Consider the following 7,269-nt stretch of genomic DNA (forward strand, 5'->3'; position numbering starts at 1 on the left):
AGGTGAGAATTATTGGTCCTTATGTAGGTCTTGAAGGCGTCCGAGGTCCATCGGCCGAGGGCTTGAATGTGTTGGTGTGATAGTCCTTTTTGAGCTGCTGTGGTAGCTGCCCCGATTCGAAAAGAGTGGCTGGAAAATCTTTCTGGGGGTATGCCTGCTTGGACTAGGGTGAGTCTTAGATGTTTTTGGAACCAGAAACGTGTGACGGGATGGTGATGATCATCGATGAAGAGAGGGTCGAGGGGAGAGGTGCACTGAGAACTTCTGAATTGAAGGTACGTGAGGAGGGTCTGATACGGTTGGATAGGTGACGGGAGGTTAAAAATATATACGTGGTGACCTCTTTTTTCCTGATCCGTTTTACTTTGTTTGATGAAAAAAGAGATGGTTTCGCTGTCGAGGACGGAGAGGTCGGAGATGGTCGGATGGAGTTTGGGATTGAATTTGGAAGTGATGGTAAATTCTGAGCATCTCAGAAAACCGAAAAAAGATAAAATGAAAATTGCATCGAGTGTACGAGCAGTCTGCAGTGAGTGGAAGCCTGTACGGAGTGTACGGATGCATTTTGTGAGGATGTCCAGGGTAATCGGCTGTCTGGCATCCGGGCTTGGAGGGTGTGACCGCTGAATGCCTTTTATCAAGAGAGAGGTTTGAGGATTGTTTATTGCAGGGGAGGGGGCGCCGTAAATTAATTTGTGAAAAAATTGAATTCCGCTTAAATAACCTTTAATTGACCTGGCTTGCAGTTTCTTGTGAATGTTGAGATGGGAGACTAACGAAGTGATTGAGATGAGGGAGAAATCAGGAAAAAATAGGTTGTATGTAAGGTGAAAGGCTTTGAAGCATCTCCAAGCAGTTAGGTATGATTGGAGAGTTCTGGGTGAGACTGCTTTGAGTATTGAATCGAGCGATGCGATGAGAAGGGGATTTAACGGATGATTTATGGGAAGATGAGTTGTGAATATGGAGGAACCGGGGTGGGAGAGGAATCCGCTTCCGAAGCCAGCGCTCTGAATCTCTGAAACATGAAACGAGAGAGAGAGTCAGCAATTCGATTTTTTGATCCGGGAATGTGTTTTGCGGAAATGATAAATTGGTCGCACGCTGAAATCCAAATAAGGCGCCTTAGGAGTGGCATTAGGGCGGGGGAATGAGAACGGCTTTTGTTTATACAGTGGATTACTGCTTCGTTGTCGCAGTGAACTAGTATGCTGCTTGCCGACCAATCCTTCCCCCACAGAAAAGCGGCGACTACTAACGGATAGAGTTCGAACAGTGCGGAAGACTGAGGGGCATCTAGCAGCTGAGGGGGCCAGGGAGATGCGAACCAGCGACCTTGATAAAACCGAAGCCGACGGAGGGCGCCGCATCGGTAAACAATTGAATGTCGTTGGGGGAAGACACGAGATCGTTGTAAAAGAAAGACAAGCCGTTCTATTGCTTGAGGAAGGATATCCACAAACTGAGTTCATCACGACATGCGTGAGTGAAGGCAATTTGATCTTCCAGAGCCTGTACCGAAGATGCGAGAGTGAGAAGATGAGAAATGAAGGGGCGGCCTTGCGGAATGATGCGCATGGCGAAATTGAGGTGGCCGAGAAGAGATAGTAGCTCGCGTTTAGAACAGTTTCGACTTTCTAGTGCAGTGGAAGCAATTAGAATTATCCTGTCGATTTTTTCTTTTGGCAGGGAGGCTTGAAATTTGACGGAATCTAAATTGATGCCCAGAAATTCAATGGATCGAGTTGGCCCTGAAGTTTTCTCTCGAGCTATGGGGATTCCCAGCTCGGCGAAAACCTTCAGAACCGTTGAGATGTCTGAGGCTGGGGTAGCGTCGGAAGGTGAGATGATTAGGAAATCATCGAGCAGGTGAATGACGTGGTGAATAGAGTAATTATTGGAGAGAATCCAGCAAATGGCTTCTGATAATGTGTCGAAAATTTTGGGGCTGCTCTTGCAACCGAATGTTAGGCATACGGAGAAATAGAATTTTCCTTGCCAGCGAATACCGAATTGATGCCAAAAGTCTGGGTGGATAGGCATCACCTTAAAAGCAGAGGTGATGTCTACTTTGGCCAGCCATGCCCCGCGACCCACGTTTTTTATCATTGTGATCGCTTGCTCTATGTCATGGTAGTGCAGCGAGTATTCCTCGAGTGGAATGAGGCTGTTGATACTGGAGAAAAGGGAATTACGAGGAGCTGATAAATCGAAGATCAAGCGTTTCTTCCCCGAAAATTTTCTCGTGGCTACTCCGATGGGGCTGATCCGAAAAATTTTGAAAGGGGGGGCGTCGAAGGGGCCGATCATAAAACCGGAATCAATTTCTTTTTTGATCAGGTTAGTGACCACGTCTGGTTCTGAATGTGCAGATTGGAGATTATTGCAAATAATGTTCCTGGAGAGAGCGCATGAGACGCCTGGATTAAAACCTTCTGCGAGACCTGAAAGAAGAAAATTTTTGAAGTTAGTGTCAGGGTGATGAGACAATTCTGTGGATAGCCGAGAAACATTGACAGGAGTCGATAAGTAGTTTTTTGATTTTTTATTGACAGCCTTGTAGACTGGGCATACCAACCGAGCATGAGCTCCGCCGCAATAATTACATGCATGCAGATACTTGCACCGTTGTCTGCTGCATTTGCCTCCGTTAAAGTTATGACACACCTGTCCAGCGACCGAAAAGGGAGGTCTTGAACTACCTTGATCTGCATTTGTAGCGGAGCGTGGGACATAACTGGTGGATTTAGGATGGGCCGTGTCTGTGCAGGCGGGGATGGCAGGATTAACTTGAGGGCATGAAGTAGTGGGATGAGTGAGTGACCTGCATAGTGCACATGTGATGTTTCTGCATCCTAAAAATACTCGGTTGTGGAGGTCCGGGTCTAGCGCGCCCCAATAGGGGCACTGGTTCCATTGAGCCACGCGAACCGCACATTTTGCTGAAAATAATTTATGGTAGGTGTAGAAGTGACCCCCTCCATAAGACAGCGCGAGTTCTGCAACTATGGCCAAATAGTCGTTGAGTTCGCGCCGTCTATGGGGAAAAACTGAACAAATCACATCCGTGTAGCGGCCGAAAGCGATTGTAAATTCGGCGAACGAGAGGACGCGAGATGAGTTTGGTGCAGAGTTTTTTAAAGTGACTGAAAAATTTCCGCAATCTATTTGCCTGTTAGCTTCGGCGACGGGAAGGAGAGAGAGTAGAGAAGCAAGATCCATATCTGCACCTGCTAAAATTTGAGTCCTGATGTTGTGGGTCACGGGGGGTGGTTCTAAGGCAACTGCATTCGGAGGGGCGGGGAGCTGAGTAGCGGATATTAGGGTGAACTGATTTTTTGTGTGAAGAGCAGAACTGAAAGGGTTGAGGAAAGGAGTAAGAAGCCGAAGGGAAAGGAGGCCAAGTAGCTGGCATCGCTGGCTGGGATGGCCACGAACCTGCGTTTATGCTGGGAGCTGACGGCCATTGAGAAAAGAGGGGAGTGGAGGTAGAAGGGAGATGGGAGGCCAGCTGGGCTTGCGCGCCTAGCGGAGGCATCCTCACGCTAGCGTCTGCCGCCTGAGCTGGGTAAGGAAAAGCGGAGGAGTTAGAGAAAGTGTGAAAGGGGATGTTGGTGTGAGATGTTGCAGGTAGTGCAGTGCCTGGCAGAGATGCAGCGGCTGGTTGAGCCAATGAGAGAAGAGGAACGGGATCTGGAAGGGCGGAGTCTGGGGCACGCCCCTGACTTGCTGACGGCCTATTGGTCCTCTTCGCCCGCGTGGGGCTGGAGCTGGACCTGGAAGAGGAAGAAGAGCCAGAAACGTGAGATGAATTATTTTTTCGTGCTTTTGTTTTCTTTAACGGAGAGTTAGTGTTTTCCAGTGAGACGTAGAGACTGTAGAGCTCGGCTTTGCTCATGCGTCGTGAAAACCGGACGTCTGAATTAATCAGAGCCTGTCTCAAACCTGCCACAGTCCATTTCTCAATGGGAGGAATGGACGGTGGAACGGAGGCATACGAAGAAGCGGAGGGAGGTGCCGCTTGTCTGGATGGTGGAGGTGAACGAAGCCTTCGGTGAGTCGGTGTTTGGGCTGAAGATCTTGTAGGCCGGCGTCCTCCTCGCGTTGAGGCCCGGGGCGCAGTTGCGTCTCTCGGCCGAGAAGGAGGCGCTTTTGCTCCGGAGGTCTGCGAAGGGGTCTTCACGCCAGTGTCCTGGGTTGGAGCGACGAGCTCGCGGTCGGAAGAGGATGATCCTATGTCAGACATAGTAGCAGACGAGTGATGCTGGAAAACCGTCGTGGAACGGAGGTGAGCTGGCTGTATTTATGTACCCATTGAGCTTGTTATGGTGATTGGCTGATGAGCTTCACCTGGCCAGGTTGATTATCTGATCATGCTCCTCCTGAACCTTGTTAATAAAACATCATATCAATTAAATGAGCAAAAACAACTGAAAGTTGTAAATGTACCATGTTGGTATTTTGAAAATGTACCATGTTGGTATTTTTACAACGTTTCTAAAACGTCTTATTCCAACGTGCAGATTGCGTTATTTTAACACCTGAATAAAACGTCCCCAGAAAGTTGCAGTTTAGTCTGGTTTTATTTTAGTAGTAGACAAACATGATATTTACCTTTTTTTGACTACTTTAAGAAAACGTTCCAGGTTGATATTTTTACAACGTTTCTAAAACGTTTTATTTTGGTTACATTATTTTTTTATTTAAACAAACGTTTTAAAAACATGTTTAAAACGTTGCACTACAACATTACCTAATTGCAACCAAAATACAACGTTGTGGAAAGTTGTAAAAACGTTTTGTGTTTGGGTGATTACTAAACATTTAACTCACCTGAGTTGAGAAAATCTGAGAAACAAAATTCTTCCAGTTATACTTCTTCCCTTCCATGATCCACTTCTATCATCATGTTATCTGACATTAAAGAGAAAACATGTAATTTAAGATAACCGCTAATGTTAGTGTGATTGAGAATGCAAAATGTTTAAGCTGAAAACAACGAACTCTCATGGGTCACGGTCACGAGTCACGACTAAAACATATTTAATGTTAGCCGTAATGACTCAAAACATTGCAGTCATAACTTTACACTTTTATGGCTAAACTATTATCGTTTTTAGCCAGGGTAGACAATGCAGTTTACTGACATTGCTGGATATTACCTTGTCTCATCGGCATTAGTTTATGTAAACTGAACAGAATGTTTCTTAAGCGAGTCACCACTTGAATTTGATGGCAAAACACTCATTTTCAGAAATACGGTGAACAGAAAGACGTTAATACGGAGCCCCTTACATCACCTGTAGAAGAAAAATAATTAATCCGTGTGGACGGTTTTGCAATTCGTTCCCTCAGTTTATAAACTGTACTCACGAATTCTTAAACTGTTCCCTCGGTTTAACAAGTCGTGCCCACGGATTAACAAACCGTACCCATGAATTTCCAATCCGTGCGCTCAGATTTTGTAAACCGTACCCTCGGATTTTGAATCCATGCCCACAAATTCATAATCCATGCGCACGCTTTAGCAATCCGTTCCCACGGGTTTGTAAACTGTACTCACGGATTTGTGGCCCCGCCCCCAAATTCAACCAGGCCACCTGTTTAGGTGCGGTATGCATTGTATTGCATTTATTAAACTTTATTTTCTCATGATAGTAGGCTATATGAGACCATGGAACACTGACAAAACAGAGTTTTTAGCGTTTATTTCATATTAATCACCAATAGATTAGCTGCTAAAACACCACACCTGTGTTTTATCCTATTGGTTATTACAGTTTTTCTCCATTGGTTTGGCTCATTTCTTGAAACAGAAATGACATTCTCAAAACAACATGGACAAACCTCCAAACCACTTGGCAATTGTTCACAACAGAATTGAATTTCTCATTCATTTCATCAAATTGCAAATGTCTAAGTACATCTTTGCAAATGATTAAGTACAGATAGCCTACATTTAGCACAATTTCCAAGTGAATAGATCTTGTCGATCTAAACTGATTGTTAATTCTCAGTCTAATGGTTGTCCTCTCCAAAATGTGTCAGCATCATTTCATTGTATAAGTCATTACATGCACAATAGTCTGTTCAATTGTCAAAATTAGTCAAGACCATAATACCATGAATACCATACAGTAGTTGAATCCTTGGAACATTTGATTACAAATTATTACAGCAATTGACAGTCAGGTGAAACTAGAACTTGACTAATGAAGGAGGAGTTTCACACATCTCAGTTACTGGTTTTCCATCATTATAACCTTTTTACAATTAAGCTGTGGTTCCCAAACTTTTTTGGCTTCAGTACCCACTTTACCTGATTTGTGTATCCAGGTCATAAAGGATGAAAGTATTTGATTTATCTGACTTCAACATTTTGCCTAAAAACTGCAGCTTACTATATGATGCAATTATCAGTATAATCCTTATTTTGAGGAATATTACATAAAATAAGAAAAAGGGTTAAAGAGCTGCAATTAGGGCCTCCCATGTAAATCTAATACTGTGGGTTTTAAAGTTTTTTACAGACGCTAGGACACATTTCTCAATACTTAGGTCACTTTTGCAAAACTCTTCACACAGTGAGCACAACAGAAGTCTATGTGGGCTAAACTGAGGATCAATTATCATTGTTTTGACACAAAATGCATTCAATGACTACATCTCTCAAATTTCATCAATTCTTTTCTCACTCAGACACAGCAACTGACAAAAATCTTTGTACGTACAGGACATTTTGCACATGCTTACATACTGTTTTCAAAACTGTTACAGTTTTTTTACAATTGTTTACACTCTAAAATAAACATTTCCACACAATTTGCAAAATTCTACTCCAAGGAGCAAAACACCTCCACAGATTTGCACAACATTACACACAATGTCTGCTTCACTCTTTTTGCAAAACATTACACACAGTGATTTGTAAAACTCTACACACATTTCGACACCTTAGACACAGATGAGGATTGTGAGGTTACTTCCTTGTCATTACAAAGCACCGGATTGCCAATGACCACACTAATGAACAAATTGGATAAACACATCCACAAGGTGTGGAAGCACACATGTGCTAATTTGAAAACGCAGCACTCAGGTGTGCTATAAAAGGCAGCAGGTGAGTTCACCTGTATTCATCAAAAATGATGTGGATGAAATCTTATGGCCTGATCCAGCCAGACGGAGAGATGAGGAATAGTTACAGTAGTTGTGTTGCTTTTTTTTTCCAGAGTCAAACTGTATGTACTTCATGCAGTAATTTTTATT

General features: G+C 43.8%; 1 pseudogene; it reads right to left on the reverse strand.

Annotated features, from left to right (window-relative positions):
* Positions 1–940: 940 nt before the first annotated feature.
* Positions 941–4,246, reverse strand: LOC141348436 (uncharacterized; annotated as a pseudogene).
* Between the last annotated feature and the right edge of the window lie 3,023 nt (positions 4,247–7,269).

The sequence above is a fragment of the Garra rufa genome, chromosome 13, assembly GCF_049309525.1.
Source record: "Garra rufa chromosome 13, GarRuf1.0, whole genome shotgun sequence".
Lineage (NCBI taxonomy): Eukaryota > Metazoa > Chordata > Actinopteri > Cypriniformes > Cyprinidae > Garra > Garra rufa.